Source organism: Chaetodon auriga, chromosome 9 (assembly GCF_051107435.1).
Source record: "Chaetodon auriga isolate fChaAug3 chromosome 9, fChaAug3.hap1, whole genome shotgun sequence".
Lineage (NCBI taxonomy): Eukaryota > Metazoa > Chordata > Actinopteri > Chaetodontiformes > Chaetodontidae > Chaetodon > Chaetodon auriga.
In genome coordinates this window covers 28,947,601-28,966,837 of record NC_135082.1, presented here as the reverse complement: position 1 = coordinate 28,966,837, position 19,237 = coordinate 28,947,601, and the positions used below count along the sequence as shown (strand labels likewise).

General features: G+C 45.9%; 1 protein-coding gene across 1 annotated transcript in view; it reads right to left on the bottom strand.

The window, feature by feature from the left end:
- Positions 1-770: 770 nt before the first annotated feature.
- The window catches only part of noa1 (nitric oxide associated 1), a 92,234-nt gene continuing 73,767 nt past the window's right edge, over positions 771-19,237 (bottom strand). Inside the window, exon 10 of the transcript XR_013077565.1 lies at positions 771-796. The gene's annotated coding sequence lies outside the window, so the exon portion shown is untranslated. The remainder of the gene's footprint in view (positions 797-19,237) is intronic.

The window sequence follows — 19,237 nt, the reverse complement described above, 5'->3', positions numbered from 1 at the left end:
ATGCCACGAAATGTCAAACATCAGGAAGATTTCTACGCTGTAAATAAATAAAGCTCAACCTTTTCGTGACAATGATCTTTGAACTGATTGGTCGTATCACACAACTTGTGCCTTTCTCATTGTCATACTTTGACTGTGGACGCCCGTCCTCACCTGGGACGCTCCAAACTCAGCATGTCCCCTGGCGGCAGCGTGTTACGTGACGCGTCATACACGGAAGCGCGTTCTCGCCTTGCATTTGCTCTTCTTGTCACTTTTTGGATAAGCTAGTAAAACTGTGAGCTCACGCCTCCTGCACCTTCAAACACGGATGGTTTTTCATCTCTTACACTTTGATTTTCACTCCTTGCAAGCAGATTTTCAGGTGACTTTTACCTGATAAACTGTCAAACTGAAGATCACGACATGTCTCTCTCTCTGTCTCTCTGTCTCTCTGTCTCTGTCTCTCTCTCTCTGTCTCTCTGTCTCTCTGTCTGTCTCTCTCTCTCTCTGTCTCTCTGTCTCTCTCTCTCTGTCTCTCTCTCTCTCTCTCTGTCTCTCTCTGTCTCTCCCTGCAGATGTCTTGCTCCTTAATTTGTGTAGAGAGCAACAATCGACCCCATCTGTCCCCGTTTTTACTTTCCCCTCCCCCGAAAATCACCTCTGTGCCCCCCCTCCACTAAATCTCCTTACTGAGCCCACCACACACACACAAATGCACACACAAATACAAATGTACACACATGTATACACACATGCACACACATTCTCTCTCTCTCTCTCACACACACACACACACACACACACACACACACTCCTCCCATACAGAACCTCGTCAGTGGGGATTGAAAACCAATCAAAAAGCTATAGAGAAGTGCTTTGGTGTGCCGGGACACAATTGGGGTGCCGGTGGGGGCCGGTGGGGGCCTGTGGGGGCCGGTGGGGCCCCCCCACCAGCTCTGTGTTTGCAGGCTCCTGTCAGCCGCTGTGAAAGAGGCTCAGGCCGGCAGAAACGGGGACAGATGGGGGGACTTAGAGGGGAGGAATAATCAGTGCATCGTCCTCCGTCCTCCATCCGTCCATCCACAGCGACAGCGTGAGGACACAGGAAGCTGATTCACGATATTTGTTTCACAACAACATGTGACGTCAGCGCAAGACGAGTTTTAGCTCACTGAACTCAGCTGTCATTGGATGGAGGCTGATGATGTCGTGGAGGACAGTTCTACTTCGCTGCTGCCTCAAACTGCTTTTTGAAGCACTCAGTGGGTTTTTTAATGGTGTCGTCAGTAATTCAAACCCTCTTTGCAGTCATTGTTGTTGTTCTCTCCCGTCTAGAACCTTGCTTGTGATGTATGAAAATCTCATATGTACGTTGCTTTGGATAAAAGTGTCTGCTAAATGACAAATTGTTGTTGTTGCAATCGTTCCTCGTTCCTCAGCCCGTTGAACGCTCACAGTGTGAAAGCCTGGAAGTCTGTTTTAGCAGAGTCACTCATGTCATGGTATGAAACGTGTTCTGGGACCGTCGTCCCGGATCTTGACATAACCCGAATCACAGCCTTTTCCCAAGCCTAACCAAGAAGTCTTGGTGTCTAAACAGTCGGTAAACTGCGACTGTTTAACGCCGTTAACCACGTGAGGATGAAGCGACGGAACTGTTGCTGATTCCTCCAGCAGTCAGATGTGGACACTCGTGGATATGTCCTCATGCCAATTCCTCGTATGTGTAAAAGCGTACTTGGCAATAAAGCTTTTTCTGATTCTGATTCTGATTTCTGATTCAAAAAGTCGTGTGTAAAGGCATATTTCCATTGAATCACGGCACCGCTACACTTCACTTCTGTAATCACACAGCTGTGTTCAGTCATCTGATGAGCAGCCGTTTCCGTCTGTATCGTCCTGATGTCAAAGAAGATCGTCGAGGAGAAGCAGGGCATCATGGGAGCTGCTGCCTTCATTGTTAAACAACCACCATTGCTGATGAAAGTCAATGTGACGTGTCTGACGGACGAGGCAATGCATTAAAGTTTCATTCACGTTACGTTTGATTACGTTCGCTGACTTCCTCCTCGCTCTCTGACCAATTGTCTGCTGTTTCCTGTCTTTCCCCGCACCGTCCTCACCCTAAGCCTAATCGCAAGGTAACGGTTTACCTTGAATAAAATGACACATTTTTGAACATTTGGAAACATTTTGGACAATGTCAGTACACGACTCCTAAAGAAATATAACATTTGACTGCAGAAATACTGAATGTTAGACCTTTACGCTGAACTCATCACAGAGAGACTTTTTAGTGTCCATCAAAGCAGAAAACAACTGTCCCCAAAAAACTGCACAGATTGAGAATCAGGCTGACTTGTTTTATCAGATTCTTCATGTACCTTTTGTTTAATGTAAAGAACATTTTTTAGAAAAGACTTAAAAACGTGAAGCAAAGTTGATCCGCTGGGTTAGGGTTAGGGTTTTCACAGCATTCCTTCAGATGATTGATGCTCCTGTGCGAACATGTAAATCAGGTCAGCTGGAGCAGGACTGATGGGGTGATTGATGGCGTCTTTAACAGAGAACACAATCCCAGATGAGTCTCTCAGACTCGAGTGGTGCTTCTCTTTTGGAGCCTCTATCTGTGTTTTTACGCCTTTGTCTGCGCTCCCAAAGTGAACCATTGAGACGAGTGAGTCTTGTGTTCTCCTGCAGCCGCCTTTGTGAACCTCACAATGACCATTCAGCTCTGTTGGTGGTAGAGCTGCTTTTCATCCCACACTCCAAACATTGCAGCAGTGGAGCATGAGGCCAGAGAAGATCCTCCACAAAGACGGGGCTGAAAGGATAAAGTTCTGCAGGATCTGAAAATGAACGAGCCATATAATGAGAAACAGATGAGGGAAAAATCACCTGTTAAAATGCAAATTCAGCAGTGATACAGGTATGTCTTTCACACCGCCCCTGATCCTGAGTACTAAAAATAAATAAAATAACACATGCACCAAGGTCAGGAACTCCAGAACTGGAAAACACAAAAAACCATCAGCTGCAAGTCGCCTTCTAAAGGACAAACAGAGGCTCAACAAATGTGACGTTTGACTGCACATGACGGACAATGACTGCCTGCCTTTGTTTAAATTCACATTTTATCTATCCACATCCAACCACATGACTCAGCATGGCTGCTCTAGACAACAGATCAATTGATCCGGAGATAACGGATCAATTTACAGTTGCGGTTTAATTGCTTTAATTTAAAACGTCTGGATCACGTGTGAGCAGCTCTGACCAGGTGGACTGGTCCCTCTGGATTCAGGACTCGGTCTGTCCTCAGATCAGCCTGCAGCGGTGCCCTCTCCCCCTCCTCCCCCTTCTTCCCCCCCAGACCTCACACTTATCTGTCTCTCTGTCCATTCAGCGTCTCCTCCTCTCCTTCACACTTGACAGTCGACTGAGTTCGGACTGTGTCTGCTGTGAAAGGCCTTTGTGTCGAGGCCGCTGCGCGTGTTATCCTCCTCAGACCTCTTGTGACTGACACAAGAGGTCTGAGGAGGTCTGAGGAGCCCGGAGGGGCCGGGGGCCGGCGATAGACTGGGCCCGGGCCCCCGGTGCTGGCCGGCGGCCCGGAGCGGCCCCCTCTCCGGTCACGGTTTCGTCTCTTTCACTGACAGTTTGTTCTCAATTAGATATCTTTTGTCCCAGAGTGAAAGCCTTCAGCCGACAAACTCTGCGCTGCCATCTGGGGAGGGCTTTCTGTCCGGGTGAAGAGATGCCATCCGTGCCATAATGCCGATGTTTCGCCTCTCCACGAACCCCCGCCGCGACACTCTTTATATTCTCATTTTGGCTTTTTCAATGCCTCGCCTTTCAGTGCAGCTGAATAGCACTTAACTAGCTTTTTAAAACTTCCTCGATATCTAAATCTCATTGAGATGTGTTCAGACAGTCGGGAATGTGCTGACAGGGTCAGTGCTGCTGCAAATCTTCAACTACAACTTTGTTGTCCAATGTTACATAAACAAGACGTCCAGTTGATTGAGATTTCGTTGTGACAATCACCGGAATAATAATCATAGAATTGTATTGTAATGAAGTGTTTCTCAATAAATGGAAGTGACGTATCGTGTTTGATATCATTTTATGTTATGATAATTTGTTGTATTGTGTCACACCATTAGTTACACTGTACACAGTCATAATATGTTTAGTGTTGTGTTACATTATATTATGTTACACTCTGATTTCTAACATATATCATTTAATGTGATGCTTGAACGTTCCCTATGTTGCATTTTTATGTTCGTTTTGTTATTATGTTGTAATGTTCATATTATGTAGCGTTAGGTTATGCAAAAATCACCTACCTGACACTGTTTATACTGTATATACCGTGTACACTGTTTATACCTCACACCACTTGCACTGTTTGCATGTATTTTTTTTATTTTATTTTATTTTATTTTTTTTGGGGGGGGGGGGTATTTGACTATTTGCACTTCTGGTTAGATGCTAAACTGCATTTTTGTCACTGTGTTGCACTCTGACGATGACAATAAAGTTGAATCTAATCTAATCTTATGTTGGGTTGAAGAAAACCAACCAAACTACTTTCTTAACAGAAAGTTGAAACATAAGTCAACAAAATCTGTGGAGCAACAAAATGCTCAGAAGCAGCAGCCAGCTGAACCCTGGGGACTCATTCTGATAATAAACAATTTTATTTATTGATTCTAGTATCAATCAGAGTTTTCATTAAGTTGCATAGCCCACTGCGTCCTTGAAGTTCTGTGTTTGGTTGTGGACCCTGGCAGCCCTCAGCAGGGTCTATTGCTGGCTGGCGGCTGTGGCTCAGGGGTGGAGCCGTTGCCTGCCAATCAGGAGGTCGGTGGTTTGATCCCTGGCCTCTGCAGCCCACATGCCGAAGTATGCTTGGGCAAGATACTGAACCCCAAAAGTGCCATCGGTGTGTGAATTCATTTGTATATGCTTTGGACAAAAGTGTCTGCAGAGACTAATTGTAATTGTACCGCGGTCCTAAGACCATACTTTGGAAACTGTACTGATGTATGTGAGCACCAGATGGCGCTGTGTGCAGTTGGTATTGTATCATACATAATGATAATCTCTGGTTAAATCTAGAAAGATGCTCGCTGCTCATCTGCTGCAGCTGCAACATGAATATTTCTCTGAACTCAGGTGGTAATATTCAACAGTCACCACATTGTTCTGCGTGAGGTCCTTTATTATCTAGTATCTTATCTTATCTTATCTTAAAATCAGCACAGGCTGAAAATATCATTTTTCATGTAAATGATACAGTCTCATATGGACCTGGCATACAAGCACTTATATGTGGGCACTTGCTGATACCACGTACCAATGCAAGTACTTAATAATCCCATTCTAACATGCTCAGCACCAACACACACACACACACACACACACACACACACACACACACACACACCCACCCACCCACACACACACACACACACACACACACAGTGATGCGGTAGAGTGGGTTATTTGGGTTATTTGATGTGTCAGTGAGGCTGACGGAAGCTGTTTATGTTCCTTCACTGTTTTGAGGACGTTGTTCTTGTCTCAGCCGTCCTCACCAGAGAAACAACAGTAAAGGTCGTCTGTGCAAGCAGCTTATTACGACCCATATTTATGTTTATAGTGAGGCTGAGATCTCTAGTGGTTGTAATAATTATGATGTGAGCAAAGGAGGACGTCAGGTAATGTAGTACAAAGCGCAAGAAAGTCCACCTATAGAGGAAGGTGGAGTGGATGGATGGTCAAACAAGCACAGGACTTTTACCCAGGAGACAGCTGTTCATGTCCCATTTGACATCAGAAGTCAACGTTGACTTATTTCAAGTTAAGCAACACAGTTAAGTTACATGATGTAGATAACAGTAACACACTTATTTTAACCCAAAATCTTTTCCTAAACCTAAGCGAGTAGTTTTGCTGAGAGCGTTTCATGACGTTAACCACATGAGGACAAAGGTGCGCCATGCGCCATACATCTCCAGCAGTCATATATGTCTTTTTGGGAGTCATTGACCATTGACCTATTCATTCGTTGAGATATGAGGACATGTTGTCCTCATGTGTTACTTTGGTCAAAAGTATGGTCAGGCATCACACCTGATACCAAAGCATGTGAGGAGCTCACCTTTCAGGTTAATATTCCCGGAATGTCCGACCTCAGCTCGAGTCCACTGACAGGACAACATAGTATCTCGAGCTGATGGCGGCTGCTGGCCAAGACTGGTGTGCTGGCCAGAGCTTCTCTGAGACCTCAGTGAGATTACCTGACCATTAGACAAATGGTATGAAAGAGCGACAATGCAGATGAAATAACATTCTGCAGCGACAGTTTAAAAGATGAAGCAAAAGAGCTGAAGACATGGGTCCAAACTGATGACAGAAAGAAAGTATGAACTGGCATTAGCCTCCAAACAGGGAGGCTTTAAACGTGACTTGTTGAACTGCTGTCGCGGTCTTTCAGGATGCTGATCCTCAGCGAACACACAGAGGATCAGCTGAATAGTAAAAACCACAATCCAACAGTAAAGCTGCAGTTTGGTCACACGACTGCAGCGACGCCTCATCATCACACATCTGATCCCCAGAGAGCGAGCCGGGCCGGGAAAGAATAGATCTGAAGGGGGGATTAGGGCCATGTCGGGTGTGTGTGTGTGTGTGTGGGGGGGGGGGGGGGGGGGGGGGGGAGTGGCTCGCTGGTTTGTAATAACGTCTGGGAACGTTTGGAACAAGATGAGATGAGTGAACAAAAATCAGGTCTAGATTAGACGTGAGGTGGAATTAAAACTATGCAGTAGAAATACAAGAGTATAAGGACTCTTTCACAGGTACAAGTATGCATCACAGTCTTACTTCGGATGAAGTACACAAGTTGCACTAAAATGTTCTCAGAGTAAAAGTAATCGTGGTGGGAAAGAGCAGAGCTTTGTTTTGGGGATTTGAATGTTTTCAAAAAGAAAGAAGAGCAAAGCGAGTCATTGAGTAAATCCTCTAAGACCCTTAGTGGTTCCACCCTTGTGGTCTAGACCCCCCAAGGGGTCCCAAGATAAATCTGAGGTCACATGATGGTTAAAGTGAGAAGGAAAAACACACCGAAGACTCAAATATGACATTTTTCTATTTCAAATTAAAGGTGAATATGCAAATATATGAAATCTTCCAGTGAGTCCAGTTGATCCTGAATTTGATGACAGAAAATCACCATGAGGAAATTTGATAAGTATATACAGTGTAGCAGAAGACCAGGACCAGGAACCAGGAACCTGGAACCAGCATCAGGACCGGGAAGGGGGGGGGGGCTTTAGGGGAGAATTTGGGGGAGGCTGGCAGAGGTTTATGGAGAGTTTGGGGTGATTGTGGGAGGTTGGGGGGAAGTTGTGGGGGGAGTCGGGCGGCAGCTCGCCTCTGAAGCTCCGCCTTTTGTTTGGCATTTGTTTACCTTGCTCGGCCAAGGTGCAGAGGAGAGGGACAATGAGCTGGTAGATCAACAGCTCATCTGAATGAGGCGGCGCTCCTTTATCCGCTGCCCCCTGAACGCAGCACCTCAGAGGGCTGGTGATTAAGAGCCCAACAGGCCACCTCAGGCTCAAAGGCACAAAGGAAGCCGATCCACTTATCCAATAAAAAAAAGTGTCCCACACAATTGGAGCGGGCGGCGTCCTGCTGACATCACACTTCAGTGATCAGTGCAGGGATGGAGGATAAAGAGGGAGCGCTCCAACTGGGAGACTCCTCCATTCAGGCCAGAGGGGGGAGGTGCAGCTTGTTAACTCCTCACTGAGGATACTGAGAAGCTTCAAGTGTGTCGACGCTTTTCAACTGACTGTTACAGGATGAGGAGCGAACAGGTTTACAGAGTCTGAAGAAGAAGAAGAAGAAGAAGAAGAAGAAGAAGAGGAGGGTTTCTGCCTGATTTGTGTGATTAATCATTTTACTGTGAGGAATGAGACAAAGAACTTTAATCCTGAAGTGAACACCAAAACACGTCAACAGGTGTAGATGTGCAGTGAAAGAGGAGGTCCCTCCTGATTCAAGAGAGGCAGGGATTAAATAAAGGAGGAGGTGGAAAAGGACAAAAGGAGGCAGGAAGGACATGAAGAGGAAGCTAAAAGAGGGAGGATCCGGGAGAGAGTAAAGGAGAGAGAGGAAGAGGAGGAGGCAGGGAAGGAACCAAGGACACAGATGTAAGGAAGGAAAAGAGGATGGCGAAGATGGAAAGGAAGCAATGAAATATGTCATTGTACAAAGAGCAGATTCATTGGTCACTTCTTAGCTCACTGCTGCAGTCAGCAAGTAAAATCAGTTTCTTCTCAGAGTCAAAGGAAAAAGGCGAAAAAAGGAAAAACGAGCAAAAGATAAACTAACTGTCACTGAGAGATTTATGACAGTGACATAAACCTTCAGATCACGGATGTCTCACTCAAACTGGACAATCTGGACTGAAGTGTTTCTCAGTCATCATGTGACTCTGGTTGAACCTCTGGAGGAAACTTCTTCATTAGGTCTGAAGTGAAATACGAGCTGGTGGTGTCGGTTCTGCTGTCTGACTAAATGTTGTGGACAGTTTGTGACGCAGACACATTTCAGAGATACCGAAAGTAAACATGTCGTAAGTTATTCTGCAGGAAGACTGTTCCCGTCTGGTTACAGGGCTAAGCTACTGAACGCAGGAGCTGACAGCTGAGGAGCAGGGCTGGAGACGAGGTAAGAGGAGGAGTAAGGCTGAGGAGCAGAACTAAATCTTTGTGGAATGCTCTGCTCAGACTCACCTGTCTCCTCTCAGGTGATTACGCAGACATGGGGAGGCTCTGAGGGAGTCAGGAGGTCACTGCAGGTCAGATGATGGAGCTGATCTCCACAATGTGATGACATGTGAGTGTGTTAGCATGTTAGTGTGTTAGTATGTTAATATGTTAGCGTGCCAGATGGACTGTCCCTCTTGCCCCTCGTCTCTCCTCGCCACCTGCTGCTGATTGGCTGGAAGCAGAGCTGAGAACAGGAAGCAGATTGAGAGGAGACTCAGTGAACATCAACAGTCCTCCTCCAGAGTGACTCAGCCCACCTGTAGATCACATCTCACCTGTACCAGAAACCACACACCGGCACGTTTTAACGGTGGTCAGTTCTCTGTCTGAACGTCCGTTCACTGTGCTGAAGTCATGAAAAAAACACAGAAATCAACAAACCTCCATCACGGACTGCTAATCCAGATAAAATGATAAGACGGATCGGTCCGCAGAGACGATTTAAAAAGAGGTTTCATGCGTTAACGGCTTCAGACACACAATTAAACAGAATCATTTGGGCTGTTTAGATGATGGAACTGGATCTGCAGGAACCCTCTGGGAAGAAGGTTCCTGTAGACACATGAAGATCCTCACAGGATGTGTTTGAATTTTTGTTAGTATCCTGAGCTGAAAATGGGTAAGAAGACAATGATGAAGAAACACAGATGTGATGAACTGAGGTGAAGTGAGGTGAAGTCCAGGACAGGGTGAAGACCCAAAGGCGTGTCCCGGACTTGTTGTTCTGGGTGTAATGCTGAGAGGGGGTGTCTCTACCAGCTGCATGGCAAAATAAAAGCCCCTCCCCTTCGTGCTTTGTCGTACAAAGGATGAAAGACTGAGTCCTGCTGGGTGGCACCGGCTCCAGGTGACCACAGCAACCTGACCAGCTCACTGAGCTGCTCCCTAATGTGTAAAACCATCTCCCGTCGTTGTATAGAGTCCATTTAAAGCAGGTTCCCAGAGAGCTGAGGGGGGCAGGGGGGGACCTGGGTTGGGGTCTTTCTCTTGTTTTTTAACCCGACCACATAATCTCAGCCTTAGAGCGTCCACACAATGGAGCTGGTTTGAAGGTGGCACCACAGAGGCCAGTCTCTAACTAGCAGCTCTAATAATAATACGACAGGTTCGAGTTACATATGTGGGCTGAATGGGGGTCCCAGGACTCTTCAGACCAGCATGTTATTCAGTGTGTTTTCACAGGACCAATTAGTGAAAGCAGCTCTGAGAGACACAGACAGCAGGACAGAGGAAGAAACCAGCAAATAACGAACAACATTTATTTATTAACAGTCTTATTTCATTTGCTTTCTTTATCCTTTAGGGACACAGAGTTCAACATCACCAGAAATGTGAATTTAAGAGTTCACTTCTTCCAAAGACTTTAATCTGACACTGAAACAACCAAAACACTTCAGCTCCAGATCCCATGACCAACAACAGGACACTTGTCCACTGCTTGGATTGAGCTGTGTTACAGTTTATGTCACTGAAATGAATCAGAAATGACACATTGTGCTCGCTGTTGGCCAGCCATGAGGCGTCGCTCCTCCATGGGAGGAAATGAGGGGATGTCCTCAGCGATTTGTCAAGATTGAAATAAAGGTTGAATGAAGGAGTGAGTGGGCGTCACTGTCTAATGCACTGAGGTTTGGTGGTGGTTGAACGCAATGGTCTCAGTGAGCGGTCGTCCACCAATCAGGAGGTCAGTGGTTCGATCCCTGGCCTCTGCAGTCCTTGGGCAGGAAACTGAACCCCAGAACTGCCCCTGATGCTGTGACATTGGTGTGTGAATTCATATGTACATCGATAAAAGCGTCTGCAAATGACTAATTTGAATTGTAACAGTTAGAAAATGCTTCACACACACGTAAAAGATAAAAATGAATTAAGAATATAGAACACAGAATGGTCAGAAATATAACTGAGGGCAAGTCATGCCGAGTGTTATGATCCGCTAACCTTTCTGTCCCCCGTGTTATCTGTCTCTCTGTCGGTCTGCTCCCCTGTCTGTCTAAGGTAGGTGTGTCCTGCACTCAGCTGGCTCCGCCCTGTCAGCAGCACACCTGGCGCCTGATTAGGGCTCAGGATAAAAGGGAGGCCCCCTTTATTACCTGTTGCCAGATTGTCCTGATTCATTCGTTGCTTCTGTGTTTGTTCCACATGTGAGTGCTCAGTGTCCGTCTTTTACTCCTTGTGCTCGTTATCGTTAATGTTGGATTTCTTTTGTTAGGACTTAACGTGTGCTTCCTGTTTCAGTGCCTTCTTGCCTCGTCAGTGTTTGTGCCTTGTCTCCACCCTTGTTTCACCATTTTGTTCCCACTCATTTATTCATTACTGTTAAAATAAATTTACTTTGTTCAGTTTCACTTCGTCTCTGGTCTACATGCATAAGTCCTAAAGAAAAAATATTTAAGGGTTTTTCCAAACCTTACAGTTTTTCACAATTGCTAAAACCCCATTCTCTGAACCAAATTCTCAGTGGTCTAAACTAATTTTTTCGAATCAAACACTCTTTTGGCCAAACCTTAAACGCTGTTCAGGCACTTAGACTCAATTTGCAAAATGTATTTGCTCTTTTTTGCAAAACCTTAAACACACTCTCAGTCACTAAACACTGGCAGCAAATGTGAACACAACTCCAACATAGCTGTCATCTTTCACAGACAACAAGTCAAAAGTGAACACACATGTTTCTAATGAAGTGATCAGACTAATTGGGCAGGATAAAAGTCAGTTCAGAGGGCACAGCTGGCACATGTGCTTTCACCTACGACGGATAGAAACATACAGAGAGGCAGAGGAGTTCGTATGAGAGGTGGTGGACGACGAGGAAGAGGCCGAGGAAGACCTAGAACAATCATCCCTGATGAAATTCGGGCAACTATTGTACACCATGTCCTTGTTCATGGTACAACAATGAGAGAAGCAGGACAAAGAGTCCAGCCTGATTTGAGCAGATTGTCTGTGGCCAGCATCATCAGGACATTCAGAGAAGACATTACAACATTTGACATACAGAATACTGTACTGTAAGTACTGAAATGTTCATTACAATACTATTTTTACTGCCTGTATATGTTTGTAAGTGCATTTTCCCCTAGTAGTTGCGTTGCTACTTTTACAGTACAGTGAACTATATTGTAATGTATGTAAATCTGGAGTGCATACTGTAAATACACTATTGCAGAAGTCTGTCTTTCTGTGTCACTTGCTGTACTAAACTACTTTTAATCTATTTTTATAGACAGTGTTTGAACTGGATTCCATGGAAAGGCCCCATGAATACATTTTCATAGATGAAGCCATGTAAGTGATGTGGTTTGAGAAATGTATTTTATTTTATTTTTTTTAACTCAAGCCACTACTGTTGTCTACTTTATAGAAACATATAAATTGTCTAGTGTTCACCAGAGATTTACATTTAATTTATCTACAGCAGGCATGTCAAACTCATTCCACAAAGGGCCGTGTGGCTGCAGGTTTTTCCTGCAACCAATCAAGAGCATGCAGTCTGACCAATCAGCTGTTTGAAGACTGAGATCAGCTAATGAGATGAGATGAGATGACAAGTAGCTTTACTGTGTGAATTGAGAAGAATTCAGAGACAGATTCCTCCTATCCTACTTTCACCTCCCTCCTCTCTGCCCCCCCCTCCCTCCCTCACTTTTCGCCTCCTTTGGCCTTTGGCCTCGACTCTCTTCCCTCCGCCTGCTGGCATCACAGAACTTGCAATTACAGGCGATTTCCAGCTCCCAGTGGAACTAATGTGATAAAATCTTGGAAAAAGACACAGTAGACAAAGAGACAGAGATGTAGCCAGGGGCGGGGGGACGTTGGCTGTCGGGGGCGAAGCTCAGCCGAGGCAACAAGTGCCTTTTTGGGGTTTTTGGGGACCTAATGAGATTTTCCAAGGAGCTTTGCCAGATCTCCTGCTTGCCCATTCAGGATCAGCCTTTTGGCTGCCAGGCGGCACACTTCGACACCCTGTTGGCCTCACGTCACCCCCTCCCTCCAGACCCACCCATCAGTCAGCTGTATGTTCACAGAGATGAGGCAACCCCAACCCCCCCCCCCCCCATCAGTCAGGTTCTCTCTGAAGACAGCTGATGAGAGAGGTGTCAGACAGGTGTGAGATCCTGACATGAACTCCTTCATCTTCAGTTTCCAGTTCAGATAATCTTACAGTTGGAGTCACTGGTTACTGTAGGGACTCAAACAGCCATGTTCAGATGTAGCCTGGTCTTCAGGCTCATCTCAGGCGTCACTGGTTGGTTTTTGCTCTCTCAACTCTGGTCCCTCAGGTAGATGCTGAAAGGATGAGAGTATGGACAGAGTCTCTTTACAGACTGAGCTCAGGAAGTGAGTCTGGGAAGGTCTGGGGATCCAGGAGGAGCTGGAGGACCTGGCTGGGAAGACGTGGCTCTGAGTTACTTTCCTTAGTCAGCTGCCACCAGCCAGAACTGAGCTGTAAGCTACAGCTTCACATAAGCAGAACCAGTGAGAACCTGTACTATCTTGGTCTGAGTTCTGCCTTCTTTTTGCCTCCTCATTTCACCAAAGTTGCATCATGAAAGCTGTGACATCATTTCCTGTCACACTGATTTTGACATACTCCTCTAATCCAAAGACACCTGTGTCAACACATGAACAGACTAACCAACAGAATAACAGAATAAGAATCAACAGAACAAAACTTTAACGGAGGACATTCAGTCCTGCTCCTTCACAGAACAGCACACATAGTTTTTTGTAGGTTGATTTGATCATTGACCCTTTTCTTGTTGAACTGGACCGTTTGGTGCTGACGATCAGTAACAGTCATCTCGTGTCATTGCAGCAGCAGCAGCAGCAGCCAAAGGTTTCAGGCGTCTCTGGATCAATGTAGTGATTTCAGCTCCTGTTTCATCACTCAGCAACTCCTCAACCGGCCGCTGTTTGACAGCATGTGTTTCCTCTGCTGTTTGTCAGGCTACAGTACTGATGACGGCGTGATGAATTCTGACGAAGATGATTGAAAATGTAAAACCTGTGAATAAATCTGACCTCAGCACAGCGCTCAGCTTTCAGCTGCAGTCACACTCACACGGTAACAAGATCCTCACAACAGTCGCTGGAGGTCAGAGGAGCGTGACCACTGCCAGTTGTTGAGGTGACCTCTGACCTCTGAAGAGAAGGGATGGGTGGGAGGAGGGGGGAGGCAAGAGTCTTTTGTTCTCAAACTACATAGAGTTTACCGCCTGGATGGACACAGAGGTTTGCTCAGAGGCACTTCAGCAGCACTCCATGAGGACGATCTCTGAGTTTATGATGAAATAACATGTTTGTGCTGTTGTGCAGAAACACAGAAGAAGAAACAGGAAGAGGAGCAGGGGGAGGAGCAGGCAGAGGAGCAGGTGGAGGAAAAGAAAGAGAAACAGGAAGAGGAGCAGGAGGAGGAGTGTAGTTAAAGCAGGAACCAGAGAGGAGCATGCAGGGCAACAGAAGCTCTCAAGGAGTTAGTATGTGTCCATGATGATGATTAAATCAAATAGTGATGATGATGATGATGATAACAGTCATAACAATGTCACAGAGGCAGTCAATGCCTCTCACATAGCATAAGGTACTTGTAGCCAAGCATAGTTCCACTTTCAAGTCAAATCAAACTTTATTTATAGCACTTTTCATATATAATACAATGCAACACAAAGTGCTTTACAACAGTTAAAAACATTATAAAGGAAAACAGAAAAACCCATCCCTCTCACCTTCATTCATTCATTCATTCATCTTCTATACCCGCGTATCCCTTTCGGGGTTGCGGGGGGCTGGAGCCTATCCCAACTAGCAATGGGCGAGAGGCGAGGTTCACCCTGAACCGGTCGCCAGCCGATCGCAGGGCAACATAGACAGACACACAGACAGACAACCATTCACACTCACACCTACGGACAATTTAGAGTCACCAGTTAACCTAATGAGCATGTTTTTGGTCTGTGGGAGGAAGCCGGAGTGCCCGGAGAGAACCCACGCATGCACGGGAAGAACATGCAAACTTCACACAGAAAGGCCCTGCCCGACCCGGGGATCGAACCAGCAACCTCCATCGAAATGCTGCGCCACCGTGCCGTCCCCTCTCACCTTCCATATGTACATATACACACCCACAACTACACATGTACACACACATACACACACACACACACACACACACACACACACACACATACATACACACACACACACACACACACACACATACATACACACACACACACACACACACACACATACATACACACACGCACACAGACACACATTCTCACTACTGACAGTAGCGAGACATGGTGAGGCACTGAGAGGAGTCGTCACAGACTATGACCACGGGGGGCGCCGGCACCCGGGCCCCCCGACTCCAACAGACAGGCGGACCCCCAGACCAAGGTGCGGAGCCCTCCGACCAGCCAGGCCGAGGGGACCTGAGGACAGCATCCCCAGCAGCAGACCAGACACAGCTCTCAGTGTGGAGGACTTTGGCTGACTGTACTAACGTTAACTAGCTAGCTAGCATCTGTTAACTGTGAAAACACAGAACTAAGAATCACTGGATCGTTCTTCAGCTCTGAAAGCGACTGGACGATCAACCCTGCTGTCAGAATCTGGAGTCACGCTGACCAATAAAGTTTTAATATGCCACCAACCTGCCAGGTCCTGCAGATGAAAACCAGGTTAAATCTGGCAGCTGCTCATATTCATCATTGTTTAATAAAATAAACTTGAAACCTTTATGGAACAGTTGGTATCCAGTGAAATCACATGGATCAGCTGCAGCATTTATTGACCAGGAGTTTTATGATCATGTTAGTGGATTATCTTCTCTCTGTGTCTCCTCACTGAGTCTGACATTCTGATACTGATATTGTGATCCTCTGATCACCTTCTGATCACCAGGGAACCAGTGAGACCAGTAAGGGCACTGATCCATCCACACATCAGCACTTACTGATTGAGTAGTTCAGTGCACGTATCTGATGGGACCACAGGGATGGTGTACTGGTGCGTGGTGTTAGACAGACTGACGGGGGACAGTAATTCCAAGGTCCATTTTTGGTAGGAGCAAAATGAAGCTCTCAGGAAAGACGGCAGGAAAAATCAGCATCTGTGAGTTAGTCAACATTTAATTGTGGATTAAATCACCTGATGGTGACTGACAAGTAATCCTCCTCAGACCCATCAGGTCGCACTCTGTGCTGCCTTCAGGTACCTGAAGCACTGACCTCTGACCCCCAGCAGGACATGCTCAGGAGGAAGTGACTGTGTGGGTTCAAACATACATGACATACTGAGGAGCAGGAGGGGAGGTGGATGGGGGGGGGGGTCAGAAGGTTGAGGTGAAATTTTTTTTTTTTAAGGGTTTTGATGTCCACAGACGACCTCTGTGTTTTTAAAACTTCTCTAATACACTGTCTCTATTCTCTAACTCCCCCTTCTCCTCACCCCCCTCACCTCCTCACCCTGACCTCCAGGCCACTTTGTAGCTGCTCTCTTTTATAGCAGCAAAGAAGAAGAAGAATAGAGTCAGTGTGGACATTTGAGGAGACAGAAGTGTGTGTTCATCCACAATACTTTGGTTTGATTCAATCAGAAAACAACTGGCACACAACTGACACACAGCTGTCGGTTAGCATCAGCGTCACTCTGATGAATCCACATGAAGAATAACAGACACGTCTGTCTAAGAGATGAAATACTTCAGTGTAACAGACACGTGAACAGTTCTACACGCTGTCATGCTGCTGTACCAAACCTGCTTTACAGAAGTGATGATTTAACTTTGACTCAAACACAGAAGAAGAGTGTGTTTTAGTTATGTAAAAACTAAAACACACTCTTCTTCTGCTGCTGTGTCACATGTACACATCAGACCTGCCTCTCTCTCTCGATAGAGAGACATGGTGTTAGTGAGTGAAGGTTTTCTGCACCTGCTGAAATGTCAGCAGATTCCAGTTTGTAGTTTTAACTGTTTTATTTAGACAGTTGTTAGTATTCTTATTGATTTATTTGGTATTTCATTTAATTTTGCAGGTAAAATAAAACTCTAAAAATAAAAAAAATGAAACTCTAAAAAAATAAAACTATAAAAAATAAAACTCTGAAACTCTGTCAGGACATTTCCATCCATTTACATGACACAGACTTACGTAGATTTCTTGGAAAAATAACCTAACAATGACTAAAACCACTACTTGCCTAATCCTAACCATAACCTATCCTTAACCAGTCTTCACCCTAAAATTTAATTATTTGCATTATGGGGACCTGCATTTTGTCCCCATAAGGAAGGTGAGTCCCCACAATGTGACTGTGTAAACAGATTTATGTCCCTACAATGTAAGGAATACATGGTGCGCAAACACACACACACCACACACACACACACACACACACACACACACACACACACACACACACACACACACACACACAGTGAGCAGCCAGCAGGTCATGATTGATGCTGCAGGTATCAGCAGGTGCTGCAGACTTTTATCTCTCTGTGTAAATAAAGTCAAGTGGCCTTAGAGAAGTTACAGGAAGTGATGCATGTGTTTCCTGCTACACCTGCCTCTAACACACCTGGGTGTGAACATTAATGTCAGTGATCAATCTGGAGGACAGCTGATGCTTTTCACATTAATTTGCAGTGTGTTGGGTCAGAAGTTCCCAGAGTCTGACACTGTGGACAACTGCACCTTTTTCAGCCTCTATGTCATTGCATGATGAGCATATTAAATTGTTAGCAGCATATTTGCAGTGTGTCCACTGATGTACTGACAACTACCACTGGATCACTGTGAAACTTAAGGAAACTGGATCATTGTGATTCTGACAGAAACTGGATCACTGCGAAACTGAATGAAACTGGATCACTGCGAAGATGAAGGAAACTGGATCACTGTGATTCTGACAGAAACTGGATCACTGATACCGAAGGAATCAACAAACTGACCCCAGCACACACTCACACACACACACATTAACACACACACACACACACACACACACACACACTTGTCTGATAACTGTCTTTTTTGCTGCTTCGTGTTGTGACGAGCTGTTCGATGTGAAAAGAGGGAAAAGAAAACAGCGTAAAGCCATTGAAAGAATATTTTCCCTGCTCTCCTTTTGTGCCACGTCTCTTCCGCCACTCCTCCGCCTCTCCACCTCTCCTCCGTCTCTCCTCCACATCGCTGTAGCACCAAACCACACAAACAAATGCAAATGGATCTGAAAACTTTACAGAGAGAGAGAGCAGGACCCCCGTTTGAGAGAGGGGCTGAATAGGCTCTAAAGGAGAGCCTAATTAATCTAAGTACAGCACCAATAGGCCCACTTGGAATTTTTTTCACCCCTTTATCTGAATGGGAGGGTGGGTGGGGTGGGGGGGTGGGAGGTTAGAGGGACAAAATAAAGAAAAAGAGAAAGAAAAGGGAGAGGGGATCAGGCCTCCACCTTTTCTATCCAGGGACCCGCCTCATTCAGCCCCTCCATGTTTAACAGCACCCCCCCACCCCCCCGCTGGAATCAATCACTCTGATTATTCGTCTTTTATTCGTCTTTAATTCCTGGTCCTGCTTGTTGTTTGTTGTCTGCAGCAGAAAAACGTTCACACTCGGGTTTTCCTCCCTGAAGTCGCAGCAGCGCGCTCAGAGTGTGTCGGCGCTGCAGTCATAGCTGCTGTTGTCAGGTGGCTGCTGCAGAACAATGGCAGCAGAAGGCTGCAGATGAATGCTCCGGGTAAATCAGTAATGGAGCTAAAGGGCATACGCCTGTGGGGAATTTGCCGGCTTATAAAGGAGCTTTAAGAGGGGCCTTCATTCATATGGGCCCAAAGAGATTTGAATTGCCCCCTTCACAATCACTTGAAAGGATGAGCTCAGGGTGTTCCGAAACAAAGTGGAAATCACTCTGCCTTTCAGCGCTTCTAATAAGCTTTTAACTATTTTACATTATGGCGCTCCCCTCGTCCTCACCCTCCCTGCCGCCATTGTGGCCTGGCCGCCGAGCCAGAGCTGACTTAAATGTCTGATTTATACTTTTCTTCATGGTGAATTTGAAGGGTTTTTTTTTCAGAAGCTAAGAGAGAAATCCCACTGAAAGCTTTATTATTATACGGGTCAGAATATAGAAGGAGCTCATTATTCAGGCGGGACGACGGCGACGCTCCCACAGGATGGAGGAAGAGCAGGAAGTGGCGTGTGGACACTGGACGAGCTGACGAGAGCAAATCAGTTTATTTTGACGTGAACTTCAGCAGCAGCTGCAGTGTTTCGTTCATCCTGACATGTCTGCGTCGCACTTTGAGGACTCACATTGTGGAAGCGTCGTCCACAGTTGCCGTAGAAACCGTTTATTGCTCTGGAAATTGCTTCAGTCGAAGGTCAGAG